The 12,240-nt window shown below is 37.1% G+C and overlaps 1 protein-coding gene across 3 annotated transcripts in view; it reads left to right on the top strand.

Annotated features, from left to right (window-relative positions):
• TOX (thymocyte selection associated high mobility group box) overlaps nucleotides 1-12,240 on the top strand; it is a 299,994-nt gene that overhangs the window by 227,250 nt on the left and 60,504 nt on the right. The gene's annotated exons all lie outside the window — the stretch shown is intronic.

The raw sequence follows: 12,240 nt of genomic DNA, 5'->3' as shown, positions 1-12,240 counted from the left end.
GATTGAGTCTAATGCAAATAGACTTTCTTCTCTCAATAAATCATACACGATTCTCATTCTTGGCTCTGGCTTTCTAATCTTGGCTCAAAAATGCCTCAGATAGGTGATTCCAGAAACCAGCATTACTTTAGTGCTCACAAAGCCTTTCGGAAGCCAAAATGTTCTTGGGAACACGTATATTCCTACCGCCATCTACCCACACACACTCAAAACACCCTTCACACTTTTCCTTCTCCAAAACAAAATAAAAATTCCATCATTCTGAAAAGGTACTCCTGTATTTCTGTAGAAATGGAAAATTTCCCTTAAGAAAGTTTTAATAGCAAAGTTTTAAAAATCAACCAGGGAAAATAAAAACATGGGTATACTCATTAATACACTTCCAGCACTTAGAAAACCTGTGCAATGTATGGCAGGCATAGATGGATGAAGTCCCTCACAGTAGACTCACTAGTCAGGTAAAAAAGTCTAAAGTTTGTTTGCCTTCAGTGTGGTTGATGATAGGGCCCACATCCTGTAACACTTGGCCAACAATAGGTCTTCATCTATCATGGTGAGAAAAACGTCCTGGCATTCATGTTATGTATTCTTTTCAGAAGTGACAAGTCACTCAAGAAATTTCTGGTTTCTGCCCTTAAACAGACTGTGGAGGAGAAATAGCCAATAATCATGGAAACTCTCAGCAGCTAGACAGCTCAATAGAGTCTCACTCAAAAGAGAACAGGGGAGCCTGGGTGGCTCAGTCAGTTAAGTGTCTGCCTTTAGCTCAGGTCATGATTCCAGGATCCTGGAATCGAGTCCCATATCGGGTGCTCTGTTCAGCAGCGAGTCTGCTTCTCCCTCTCCCTCTGCTCCTCTACAACTTGTGCTCTCTCTTGCTATTGCTCTCTCTCAAAAATAAATAAAATCTTAAAAAAAAAAAAAAAAAGCAAAAAACAAACATAGTCAGATAGTCTACCAGTATCCACGCAGTTCCCAACTTGCCAAGGTATGGCTTAAGATGTTTCAGTTAGGGTGCCTGGGTGGCTCAGTGGGTTAAGCGTCTGCCTTCTGTTCAGGTCATGATTCCAGGTCCTGGGATTGAGTCCTGAGTCAGGCTTCCAGCTCAGCAAGGAGTCTGCTTCTCCCTCTGCCCCTCACCCTGCTCTCATGAGCTCTCTCTTACTCTCTTTCTCTCTCAAAGAAATAAAATCTTTAAAAAAAAAAAAAGATTCTTTGACTATATGGTGGTACAAAGGCAATACATGTTCAGTAGAAATTATACTCGGTCTTTTGAGTTTGAATCAGTTGCCAGGCTAGTGATCCATAGTACAATCCTTGCTCGTGATGCTGGGCAGGGGCAGTGGCCACAGTCACATGATCGTGACAGTCAACCACCAACACACTTACAACCACTCTGCACCCATACAACCATTCTGTTTTTCACTTGCAGTGCGGTATTCAATAAATTATGTAAGCTATTGCCCAACTGTGGGCTACTGTAAGTGTTTGGAGCACCTTTAAGGTAGGCTAGGCTAGGCTGTGATTTTTTGGTAGGTTGGGGGTTAAATGCATTTTTGACTTATGCTTTGTTAGGATATAACTCCATTGTCAGTTGAAGAAGATCTGTACTAGTATGCAGTATTTTGCTAGTATCTTCCACAGATGTTTAGTGGAAGTTTATCACCTTATTTTTGAACAATCCCAACAAATGCCAGCACAGTGAGTACTTGGTGGGAGGGGAAGTTGACAAAATTCCAGTGCGAACATTTTCAGCCTCACTGTGATTCATGCATGTGAGATCGTAATCTGTAGAGAACTTCTTTCTACATCCAACTAAGATTTTGAGAAGGTAGTAGAAAGATCAGGACACAGTAGTTACTTGGCCAAAAGAGCAGATGAGCAAATAAATATCCAGTCATTTTGGGGAAGGACCAACGTTCTCTCGGTGTTTGGGCCTGTGATCGCAGCCCTGCGTGCAATTTGTAGTATGAACCACAGCTATAAAATTCTGCCTATTCCTGTTTTCTCTTTCAGTTTCTTTAAAATGTGCAAGAAGTTAAAGATTCTTATGAGACAACCTGAAGGAAGATTTTTTTTATACATGCTTGCAATATTTTTATAATCTTTAACAGTATCATTCTGTCATAATTAGGCAACAAGTTTTTAAACAGCATATCTTTATTCAGTCTTTACAGAGCATTAAATTTGATTTATACAGAAACAATTCTCTTTGCATGCATGCAGATTTAATCAGTTTGTATGTTATTTGAATAAATGTTGCAATTGCATTAATAAGTACGATGGCATAAACAGGTTTGGGAACTAATATACTTGATTCTTGGTTAGCTTATAGCTCAGCTACTAGCAGTAAAACCAGGCCAGTTTAAAAAATGATTTTTTTTAATTTTAGAGGAGTTTTAAATTTACTAAATAATTGTGAAGATAGTACAGAGGGTCCCTGCATGCCCAGACCTAGTTGCCCCTATTATTTACATCTTACGTGAATGTGGTACACTTGTCACATATGATGAACACATATTGATACATGATTCTTATCTAAAGTTCATACTTTATTTAGATATCCTCAGCTTTTCCCTAATGTCTCCTTTCTCTCCCATGATAACATCCAGGATAGCACATTACATTTCATTATCAGCTCTCCTTAGGCTCCTCTTGGGCAATGGCAGTTTCTCTGATTTTCCTTGTTTTTGACAATTTTGACAGTTTTAGGAACTCCTGTCAGGTATTTTGTAGAATGTCCCTTGACCAGGATTCATCTGATTTTTTTTCACAATTGCATTGAAATAATACAGTCCCAGAAGGAAAACCATAAAGTACCATTCTCATCAGATCATGCCAAGGGTTCATCTTGTCAATATCACTTATCATGGTTGATGGTAACCTTGATCATGGGGCTCAAGTAGTGTTTGTCAGGTCTCTGCACTATAGAGATACTGTTTTTTTTTAATTTTAATTAATTAACTTTAATTTTTCAATATTTTAAATTCTCCCTTACCATATTGCATTATTTGCAAGAAAGTCATTATGTACAACCCACATTTAAGGAGTGGGGAGTTATGATCCCCAGCCTTGAAGGTGAGTATCTACATAAATCATTTGAAATTCTTCTTCGTTGGAGACTTGTCTATTCTCTCCCATTTATTTCTTTTTTTATTTATCTATTCATTTACTTTTTTCATTATGGATCCATGAGGATTTATTTTTATACATTCGGTTATAATCTAATACTATTTTATCTATCTGTTTATCTATCTATCTATCTATCTATCATCTCAAATCGTTCCAGTGTGGCTACTGGGAGCTATTTCAGTTGGGTTCTGTATCCCTCGAATAAACACCCATGCCGGTGTGTGTGTCTGTGTATCTGTGTGTGTGTTGTTTGTTTTTGTATTTTGGACACTTTCTTATTTTCTGTCACTACAAAAATACTGCAGGTTCATCTTTCATATTTTCTGTTCCTGTCCTAGAACCAGCCCTTTTTCCAAAGAGCCCTGGTTCCTTTTATTAGAGAATGATATCAGAAACTCAGATCTGGGCACTCATTATGCTCACAGCTACTGGGGTTTCATTGCTCCCAGAACCTCTCAGCTGACAGAGCAGGGGACTCTATGCATGAATATTAACCTGTATTTATACACACATCTATAAAGTTTGTATATGTAGCCATCTGTGTCCATAGTAAGCTAAATAGTACTTCATACTGGTGTCTTCAACTCCAGTCCATTGCCACAGAGTCTTCTGCCCTTGTTCATCTGTAACCTCCCACAACAATAGTGAGAAGGCTGGCCCCAATAACCACTCCATTTACTTTACCGTCCCATTCCAGGTATTATGTATACCAGTATCAGAATTGGTAACCCATACTCCTGTGGGAAACAACTCTATCAACTAGGATACAGTGCAAACACAGTTCCTTTTGCCTTTTGTCTGATAGACTACTCATGTCCGAAGTTACTTAGCTCAGCAACTTCTTACCCATCTCCTTATTGAGATTATTTCATATTTTGGCAATAAATGAAGATTCTTTTGTCATATTCTTCATTCCATCCTGGGATTCCCCAACCTCCTAAGTATGTTTTTTAATTTTCATACATGCAGATTTACTTTGTGTGCTATAAATTTCTGTAGGTTTTGGCACATGCTTAATGTTTTGTCTCCACCATTGCAACATCATACAGAATAGTTTCACTGCCCTAAAAAAATCCCCTTTGTTTTACGTATTTAACCACCGCTTCTTCCTGAACCCTTGGCCATCATGTTTATGATCAATCTAGTTTTTCCTTTTCCAGAATGTTATAAAATTGAAAATACACTGGCTCCTTTCACTTAGCAATATACATTTAAGATTCACTCATGTATTTTCATGGCTTTAAGCTCATTTCTCTTTACCACTGAAAAATATTCCATTGCATGGATATACCAGATTTTATTTATACATTCACCTATTGAAGGACTTTTTTGGTGATTATGAATAAATCCGCTACAAACATTTGTGTGCATGTTCTTGGGCTGGGGGGATGTAAGTTTTCATATCAATGGGTAATTACCTAGGAATGTGATCACTAAATTGTTTGGTAAGACTATGTTAATTTTGTAAGAAACTGTCAAAATGTCTTCCAAAGTTGCTATACCATTTTCCATTCCCCCTAGTATTGAATGAAACATCTCATACATTTTTTTTCTTTTACATATGCATGTCTAATAGTTCCAGCATCATTTGTTGACAAGATTTTATTTCTCCATTGAATTGCCTTTGCTCTTTTGCCAAGGATCAGTGACTATATTTGTATGGATCTATTCTGGGCTATCTATTCTGTTCAATGATCCATGTGTCTATTGTCTTGCCAATACCATTCTATCTTCATTACTGTAGCTCGATAGTAAGTCTTGAAATCAGGCAGTGTGAGTCCTCCAACTTTGTTCTTCTTCAGTATTCTGTTGGCTCTTCTAGGTCCTTTGTTTTCCAAGTAAACTTCTTATATGTATGAAGTGTTCTTAAATCTATGAAATGGCTTGCTGAGATTTGATTGGGATTATGTTGGATCTATAGATCAAGTTGAGAGGAACTGACATTTTAACAATATTGAGTCTTTGAATCCTTGAACACAGAATGTCTCTCCTTTTATTTAGACCTCATTGATTTTTTTTCTTCAGTGTTCATAGTTTTCTATATGTAGATCCTGTATATGTTTTGTTACATTTATGCCTAAATATCTCATTTTTGGAATGCTATTATAAGTAACTTTTCCTAAGTTTCAAATTCCAGTTTTTCAAGGCTCATATATAGGAAAGCATCAAATCCTTCATACTTACTTTATCAGCTTATTATTTTGAAGAGCTTTGTTGTTGTTGTTGTTGTTATTGTTGAATCTTTGGGATTTTCTTCATAGACAATCATGTCACCTGCAAATTGAGAAGGTTTTCTTTCTTTCTGAGCTGTGTAATCCTTTATTTCCTTTTATTGTCCTATTGTTTAGTTGGACTTTCAATATAACATTAAATAAAAGTGGTGAAAAGGGACATCTTTGCCTTGTTTCCAATTATAAGGAGAAAATATCCAATTTTTCACCATTGAATATGATGTTAGCTGAAAAGTGTTCATAGATTTTTAAAATGAAGTTAAGTTCTTTACTATTCTTAATTTGTTAAAAGTTTTTTTTTATCATTAATGGGTTTAGATTTTTGTCACATGCCTTTTCTGCATCTATTGATATGATCGTACAATTTTTCTTTTTTAGCCTGTTTATTTCACTGAATATATTTGACATATAACATCGTGTAAATTTAAAGGGCAAAATGTGTTACATTAATACATTAAATATTACAATATAATTGCCATTGTAGTGATATTTATCACATCACATAATTATAGCACAATATTGCCAATATTCATTAAACTGAGCATTTAATTACTTTACTACCTGATAGAAGTTTGTACCTTTAACATCAATTTTTATCCACCCACCCCTTTTTTTTTAGCCTGGGGAGGCGTTGGACTATATGGATAGATTTCTAATGTTGAGCTAGCCTTGCATACTTAGAATAAATTCTACTTGTTTGTGGTATGTAACTACATCATTAGATTTAACTTATAAATGTTTTATTGAAGTTTTTGTATTTATCTTTATGAGAGTTACTGGTCTGTAGTTAATCTATAGAAGTAATAGGAAATTTGGGGTCTTATAACATAGGTTAGGAAGTGTTTTCTCTGTTTCTGGAGCTATTATGCAGAATTGGTATGATTTCTTCCACAAATGCTTGTTAGAAACTACATGGACCTGGTGATTCTTTTCAGGACATTGTTGATTATTGGTTAATTTATCTAATAGGTATAGGATTATTTGGGTTCCCTATTTTTCTTTGTATGAGTTTTGGTAGTTTTTGAATCTCAAGGAGTTGTTCTATTTCATCTAAATTGTTAAATTTGTGACCCTAGAGTTTTTCATATCATTCTTTTATTATCCTTTTAATGTGTTTGTCATCAATAAGGATGACTCCTTTTCCATATATGATACTGTAATTAGTATCCTCAATTATTTTTGTTTGTTAGCCTGTCCAGGGGTTAATCAATTTTATTGATTTCTCAAAGAACCAGCTTTTGGCTTTGTTGATTTCTTTTTTCTATGGTTTCTTTGTTGTCAATTTCATTGATTTCATCATTAATTTTTATTATTTCTTTTCTTCTCCTATGTTTAGACTCAAATTGCTTTTCCTTCTCTGGTTCATAAGATAAAATTAATTTTATTTTTATATTTATTTTTATTTTTTATTTTTATTTATTAATTTTAGTTCTTTCTTCTTGTTTAAAAAATGCATTTAATGGTATAAGTTTCCATCTACACACTGCTTTTGCTGCATTTCACAACTTTTATTATTGTACTTTTATTTTCATTGAGTTCTTAAGTTTTTATATGCTAAGAAATTCTAAATACTAATATTTAAGTATCTTAGAAGGATTTTACTCTGGAATTTGAAAATTTTTGAAGACCAAGAGTCATGGTTTTATTCTTACCTTACCCAGCAAGTTCTGTCATGTTTGGTAAATGATGGCCTCTCCATTCTTGATCCACTATTAATTAATAATCACCTGGTACTTACAAGAAATAAATTTCTCATCAGACTACCCACATAAAAGCCGGCCAACATGTCCTATTGTCAGCTGGTAATTCTGTACCATAATCTCATGGCATGAAAACTAGCAAGAGAATCCACAAACAATAGGCCAACTCTCTGGGAGAGCTTGGATCTCTACCAGATGGTTCTGTATTCAACGGCTACGGCATAATTCTCCTCTCTGAGCCTGGTTCTTTAGTGCGTCTGAGTTTGGCACTGAGAACAGAACAGTAAAAAAACACAGGCAAGGTACTCTGCCTTCAGAATTTGGATTCTGCTCAGGGAAGTCAAATAATCCTGAAACGCACTGGGTGGGACACACTGGCACCACCTGGGAGCTGTTAGAAATGCTGAATCCCAGTTCCTTCCCAAGACTTCCTGAATCCGAGTCACATTTTAAAAAGATCCCTGGGGTAGTTGTGTTCGTGTTAAAATTCGCATAGCCCCACCCTCGATAATGATAAATGTTGATCATGCTGCGAAAAAGATGCCTGGCTTGGGAAGGATGGATCTAGTCTTGCAGGCTTATCAGGGCACATCTCTCTGAGAAGGTTCCCTTGAGACCCTGAAGGGTAGAGTCCAGATCCCTCTCCCTTTAGTTCCTCTGGTCCCTGCCACCCCTCCCCTGTTGTTCCCCCTGCCCTCCACCCCACTAAACCCCGGCCTCCCCCTGCCTTTGCATCACATGCAGTGAACATCCAAAGAAAGTTCTGGTGGAGGGAGGCAAGAAACAGAAGCCCTCCCGCCCCAGGCTATTTCCCTGTTTCATTTAAAAGAGAAAACAGTAAAATATAAGTATTTATAGTCTTCAACTAAAATACTCCTGGCCTGTGAAAGGGGAAATAGAATATAATACACTTTTTTTAATAGGTTCTGACTTCTGTCTTTTCCGAGAGCATTTTTTTCTTTAGAAAATAAATTGTAACTGATAAATTCTATTAGCTTCTATAAATGCAGATGCAGAAAAATGATCAGATGGTCTTAAATTTAAAAACTGCAGGGTAGATATTCTTTCTTGCTTCCTTGTAATAGGCTCTAAACTTCAGTGATGCGAGTTTTTCTCTTTTCCTTTAGTTGATCAATGTAATTGAGATTTTTCCCATTTATTGGAGCTGTCATTTTGTGGTCATATAATTATGCTAGAGATATTAAATATGTTTTAGACACAAAATTGTAAATACAGTATAGAAGAACCATGAACTTATTTCCATATCATTAAACTACATTTTATCCATGAGCAACGCACATCTTTCATAACTTACAAGAAATATCCTGCCTTCAGTGGCACCTGTGTGTAGCATTCTTAACAACTCCTTGATTTGACATTGCTATTTGGGTTATTTTATTATCAGGGGAAAAAGGACAGCAGAGTTGCAGTTATCAATATATATAACTGACCAGTGAGTAAGATCCTAATTATATGCAAAACTGCCATTCTGTCAATTAACACTTTTTCCCGGTGCAGGGTATTATTTGGGAAAAAAATGCACCTAAGTTAAGCTTCTCCCCTGATATTGCATCGGAAAAGAACAGAAAGAATAAAAGCTAATGTGTAAAAAGCAAATTCTAATACAACAGAGGCTCTTATTAGTAACTTTGTTGCAATAAGTTCTCATGCTAAACAATTTTTATTCTGGTGTCGCTGAAATGTTCCACCAGAACATTCATCAGCTTAACAATTAAGCCAGTCCTACAAAAATACATCCTTTTCAAGTCTAGAACTTTGCTCCTGTTGGTTTTTCCTTTTGAACCAAAGCTTGATGAGTATGTCAATTAGTGTAGCTTCTCATTCAGCAAAATGTATATAACTATATGCCAGTAAGAACTTCTAGGATACAGGATTTTATTGTTTAAATAGTTCTGTTAGTATTTGGATTTAGCCTCAAAATAGACTTCTAGGTTTTATACGAAGTGATGGTAGTCCTTTTTTCTTGCTAAAATATGCCAATGCTATTACTAAAATTTAGGAAATAAAGTAACAAATTGAATATCACTTTTAATTTTAAAAAATATCCCCCAGCAGATTAAAAAGCTTATTTTAAAAGATTTTATTTATTTATTTGGCAGACAGAGATCACAAGTAGGCATAGAGGCAGGCAGAGAGAGAGAGGGGGAAGCAGTCTCCCTGCTGAGCAGAGAGCCTGATGTGGGGCTTGATCCCCGGACCCTGAGATCATGACCTGAGCTGAAGGCAGAGGCTTAATCCACTGAGCCACCCAGGTGCCCCTAAAATCTTTATTATTAAGAGTCCAACCAAACAAACTTCTCAGCTATTACTTTATTTTATTTTACTTTTGTTTTCACACATAGCACTTTAAAGATCAGAAATGCATTCACTAGGGGTGCCTGGGTGGTATAGTCAGTTAAGCCTCCGACTCTTGATTTCTGCTCAGGTCATGATTTCAGGATTGGAAGATGAAGCCCCACCTCGGGCTCCATGATGAGTGGGGAGTCTTCTTCAGTTTCTCTCTCTCTCTCTCCCTTGGCCCCTCTCCTGCTCATGCTCTTTCTCTCTAATAAATAAATAAATCTTTACAAGAAAGAAAGGAAGGAAGAAAAGAAGGGAGGAAGGAATAAAGAAATGCATTCATTAGGAAGGGTATGTCCACAGATCAAAGAACATTAAGTCCATATTCCACAGTCACAAAATGGCACAATGATTATTGAGAAAAAAGTTAATGCTCTTGAAATCCTTTATGACTCATGATAAAAAGAGTATTTTTTCCATTTCATTTAGAACCGGGTGTTTAACTAGTGCAGAAAAGTGGGCAAAGGCATTCTAGACGGTTTTCAGCAAGAATTAAAACAAAACAAAATACCAAGACACTAAATTAAATTTAAATTAAAAAGGACACCCACATTCCTGGGAATTTTTAGACATTTTGCTGAAATTATGTTACCCAGATTATGGGCATGAATATTAAGAGCTACTGCTAACTTAATTGAATTCTTATTCTAAGATAGCCTTCCTGTCAGGGCAGGGCCCACATTAGATTTATTATAATCTAACACAGATTCATCCCCCTCATGTGGATGAACCCTTTGTAGACCATGGCCTAGAAGGCACCCCCTACTGTGCTTTAAGGTCAATGGCTCCCCAGAGTCCCAGCCATCCACTTCTTCAGGGATAACAAGTAGGAGAGATACCACTTAATGATAAAGCTGGTGGAAAAAGTTCTCTTCATCAAAAATTGAATGTAATGTGCAGAAAGATCTTCTTTTCTGTTAAAAGTTCCTGATACCAGCCCTCATAAACCCATTAAGCATCCATTTAGTCTTTTCCTGTGAGGGGGAAAGGAAACATATTTTCAGGCAAATCATGTCCACTCAGCGCTCATTCCTCACAGCCCATCTGCCTTATACTCCTCGTACTTTTCCTGTTTGTCTCAGCCAGTCATGAAGCATTCACATAATTAATCCAGGAGAACAGCCTAGACCACAGAAACCCTTGCACCTTCTCACCTCCTTTGCAGAGTGCTTTGTTTTTCTTTTTCCTTCTGGATAACGTCCATCCCTAACAGGTGAATGGCCCTGATTGACAAGTGGGGCAAATACAAAGAAAAGTTTTGATCAAAGTCTTTGAGTCACTTATTCTATGAAAGCTTAGTTTATGTGGCAACATTGGTAGTTAATTTAAGGAATGTTGCAGAGATCCTGATCCAAATGACTATGTTCGTGTGCCCATAACTCTTTTTTCAGGACCTAGTGTAAAAACCCAAGTTATTTTTGAAACTGTAAGCCCATATTTAGGGTTTGATAAAATGGTCTCTCTGCTAATGTAGCATCTGCTGTTAGTGTGTTTTATGGGCTTCTCCCAGTTAGAACAACTTGATACTTTAGAATATTTTGACAGGTAGTCTTAACACTACAAAGTCTCTAGCAATCCTAAAACTTAACAGGGAAAACAGTGGACACTCAAATTGCTCATTCTCAAGCAGAAATCAGACTATCAGATGACTCTCAGTCACAGTTTTTTTTTTTTAATGTGATTTGATTGTGTACCAAATGGTTAAGGTTTACTTAGGTGGAAAAGCCACATTATGATTTTATTTTTGCTCAATTTTTCACAGTCTCTTAGACAAATCATCATTTTTGTGAAACTGTAGCAAGTAGAGTTGACCGTCCAACAGTCAAATGATGTAGCTTAGCGTTCATCCCATTGCCTTCCGAGTTCGATTGCCACTTATTTCCACTTTTCGAATGCCCTCCTTTTAAGAAGCATTCTTTTATTGAAGTAGAGTTGACACACAATGTCACTGTAGCTTCAGGGGTACAGCAGAGTGATTGGACAAGTCTGTACGTTATGCTGTGCTCACCACAGGCACAGCTGCCATCTGTCCCCACGCAATGCCAAAATAGTACCATTGACTGTATCCCTGTGCTGTGCTTTTCACCCCCCAACCTCCGTCCGACTTATTCATTCCATAACTGGAAGCCTGTATGTGCACTCGCTTCACCGTTCACCATTTTGCCCATCCGTCCCACCTCTGGCCACCATCAGCTTGTTCTCTGTTTTTATTGGTCTGTGTCTGCTTTGGCTTGCTTGTTTTGTTTAAAAAGCATCCTCAGTTCTCCACGATGCTCACAGCAGTTTCAATCATTGCAGACGGACTTCTTGAGGCAACATTATTCGCACATTTCAGTCCCCGCGGAAATCACAGTTCCTGCTCTGCAAGTCTACGTAGCAGTGCATTTTTGGTTATGGCAATGACTCCCCACCTGACTTGTATTACTGTATGTCTCCCTGCCCTGTCACCTCTTCAATCATAGGTACAGTCTTATCTGCCATTATTTCCCCATGTGACCTATCATAGTATTAGGCACAGAGCAAGTGTTCAGCAATGCATTTCCAACTGAATTTCTTACCCAAAGCATCAGTGCTTTAAAGTCAGTCCTTCTCGGTTCTAGCTGCATGTTCCCCAGCAAGCTCTTCCAACTATCTTTTGTTAAAAAGCACATCTAAAAATATCAGTTCACATACTGGATCAACAGTAGAGGTGCCATGGTTATGATACAGACTTTGAAGGTCAGGCAGCTTGTGACAAATTCCAGCTGGTCCACTTACTGAACAGCAGAAAGATCCCCTCACCAAGCCTTTGTTCCTTCATGGGTGTGATGGTCTCA

Source organism: Lontra canadensis, unplaced genomic scaffold (assembly GCF_010015895.1).
Source record: "Lontra canadensis isolate GAN:19392208 unplaced genomic scaffold, GSC_riverotter_1.0 scaffold83, whole genome shotgun sequence".
Classification (NCBI taxonomy): Eukaryota; Metazoa; Chordata; class Mammalia; order Carnivora; family Mustelidae; genus Lontra; species Lontra canadensis.
This window is presented reverse-complemented; position numbering and strand designations above follow the sequence as displayed.